Raw genomic sequence first — 3301 nt, forward strand, 5'->3', positions numbered from 1 at the left:
ACCACTTTTCGCACTTGTGTTGGTGCAGGAAACCACTTTTGCACTTGTATTAGTGTGGAAAAAACACTTTTTGCACTTGTGATAGTGTTGAAAAACCACTTTTCGCACTTGTGTTAGTGTTGAAAAACCACTTTTCGCCCTTGTGTTGGTGCAGGAAACCACTTTTGCACTTGTATTAGTGTGGAAAAACCACTTTTCGCACTTGTGTTAGTGTTGAAAAACCACTTTTCGCACTTGTGTTAGTGTTGAAAAACCACTTTTCGCACTTGTGTTGGTGCAGGAAACCACATTTGCACTTGTATTAGTGTGGAAAAAACACTTTTTGCACTTGTGATAGTGTTGAAAAACCTCTTTTCGCACTTGTGTTAGTGTTGAAAAACCACTTTTCGCACTTGTGTTAGTGTTGAAAAACCACTTTTCGAACTTGTGTTGGTGCAGGAAACCACTTTTGCACTTGTATTAGTGTGGAAAAAACACTTTTTGCACTTGTGATAGTGTTGAAAAACCACTTTTCGTACTTGTGTTAGTGTTGAAAAACCACTTTTCGCACTTGTGTTAGTGTTGAAAAACCACTTTTCGCACTTGTGTTGGTGCAGGAAACCACTTTTGCACTTGTATTAGTGTGGAAAAAACACTTTTTGCACTTGTGATATTGTTGAAAAACCACTTTTCGCACTTGTGTTAGTGTTGAAAAACCACTTTTCGCACTTGTGATGGTGCAGGGAACCACTTTTGCACTTGTATTAGTGTGGAAAAAACACTTTTCGCACTTGTGTTAGTGTTGAAAAACCACTTTTCGCACTTGTGTTGGTGCAGGAAACCACTTTTGCACTTGTATTAGTGTGGAAAAACCACTTTTCACACTTGTGTTAGTGATGAAAAACCACTTTTCACACTTGTGTTTGTGTTGAAAAACCACTTTTCGCACTTGTGTTGGTGCAGGAAACCACTTTTGCATTTGTATTAGTGTGGAAAAAACACTTTTTGCACTTATATTAGTGTGGAAAAACCACTTTTTGCACTTGTGATAGTGTTGAAAAACCACTTTTCGCACTTGTGTTAGTGTTGAAAAACCACTTTTTGCACTTGTGTTGGTGCAGGAAACCACTTTTGCACTTGTATTAGTGTGGAAAAACCACTTTTTGCACTTGTGATAGTGTTGAAAAACCACTTTTCGCACTTGCGTTAGTGTTGAAAAACCATTTTTCGCACTTGTGTTAGTGTTGAAAAACCACTTTTCGCACTTGTGTTGGTGCAGGAAACCACTTTTGCACTTGTATTAGTGTGGAAAAAACACTTTTTGCACTTGTGATAGTGTTGAAAAACCACTTTTTGCACTTGTGTTAGTGTTGAAAAACCACTTTTCGCACTTGTGTTGGTGCAGGAAACTACTTTTGCACTTGTATTAGTGTGCAAAAAACAATTTTTGCACTTGTGATAGTGTTGAAAAACCACTTTTCGCACTTGTGTTAGTGTTGAAAAACCACTTTTCGCACTTGTGTTGGTGCAGGAAACCACTTTTGCACTTGTATTAGTGTGGAAAAAACCACTTTTCGCACTTGTGTTAGTGTTGAAAAACCACTTTTCGCACTTGTGTTAGTGTGGAAAAACCACTTTTTGCACTTGTGATAGTGTTGAAAAACCACTTTTCGCACTTGTGTTAGTGTTGAAAAACCACTTTTCGCACTTGTGTTAGTGTTGAAAAACCACTTTTCGCATTTGTGTTGGTGCAGGAAACCACTTTTGCACTTGTATTAGTGTGGAAAAACCACTTTTCGCACTTGTGTTAGTGTTGAAAAACCACTTTTAGCACTTGTGTTAGTGTTGAAAAACCACTTTTCGCACTTGTGTTGGTGCAGGAAACCACTTTTGCACTTGTATTAGTGTGGAAAAAACACTTTTTGCACTTGTGATAGTGTTGAAAAACCACTTTTCGCACTTGTGTTAGTGTTGAAAAACCACTTTTCGCACTTGTGTTGGTGCAGGAAACCACTTTTGCACTTGTATTAGTGTGGAAAAAACACTTTTTCTCACTTGTGTTAGTGTTGAAAAACCACTTTTCGCACTTGTGTTAGTGTTGAAAAACCACTTTTCGCCCTTGTGTTGGTGCAGGAAACCACTTTTGCACTTGTATTAGTGTGGAAAAACCACTTTTCGCACTTGTGTTAGTGTTGAAAAACCACTTTTCGCACTTGTGTTAGTGTTGAAAAACCACTTTTCGCACTTGTGTTGGTGCAGGAAACCACATTTGCACTTGTATTAGTGTGGAAAAAACACTTTTTGCACTTGTGATAGTGTTGAAAAACCACTTTTCGCACTTGTGTTAGTGTTGAAAAACCACTTTTCGCACTTGTGTTAGTGTTGAAAAACCACTTTTCGAACTTGTGTTCGTGCAGGAAACCACTTTTGCACTTGTATTAGTGTGGAAAAAACACTTTTTGCACTTGTGATAGTGTTGAAAAACCACTTTTCGTACTTGTGTTAGTGTTGAAAAACCACTTTTCGCACTTGTGTTAGTGTTGAAAAACCACTTTTCGCACTTGTGTTGGTGCAGGAAACCACTTTTGCACTTGTATTAGTGTGGAAAAAACACTTTTTGCACTTGTGATATTGTTGAAAAACCACTTTTCGCACTTGTGTTAGTGTTGAAAAACCACTTTTCGCACTTGTGATGGTGCAGGGAACCACTTTTGCACTTGTATTAGTGTGGAAAAAACACTTTTCGCACTTGTGTTAGTGTTGAAAAACCACTTTTCGCACTTGTGTTAGTGTTGAAAAACTACTTTTTGCACTTGTGTTGGTGCAGGAAACCACTTTTGCAATTGTATTAGTGTGGAAAAAACACTTTTTGCACTTGTGATAGTGTTGAAATACCACTTTTCGCACTTGTGTTAGTGTTGAAAAACCACTTTTCGCACTTGTGTTGGTGCAGGAAACCACTTTTGCACTTGTATTAGTGTGGAAAAACCACTTTTCGCACTTGTGTTAGTGTTGAAAAACCACTTTTCGCACTTGTGTTGGTGCAGGAAACCACTTTTGCACTTGTATTAGTGTGGAAAAAACACTTTTTCTCACTTGTGTTAGTGTTGAAAAACCACTTTTCGCACTTGTGTTAGTGTTGAAAAACCACTTTTCGCCCTTGTGTTGGTGCAGGAAACCACTTTTGCACTTGTATTAGTGTGGAAAAACCACTTTTCGCACTTGTGTTAGTGTTGAAAAACCACTTTTCGCACTTGTGTTAGTGTTGAAAAACCACTTTTCGCACTTGTGTTGGTGCAGGAAACCACATTTGCACTTGTAT

Source organism: Myxine glutinosa, unplaced genomic scaffold (assembly GCF_964187855.1).
Source record: "Myxine glutinosa unplaced genomic scaffold, kmMyxGlut1.1 SCAFFOLD_145, whole genome shotgun sequence".
Classification (NCBI taxonomy): Eukaryota; Metazoa; Chordata; class Myxini; order Myxiniformes; family Myxinidae; genus Myxine; species Myxine glutinosa.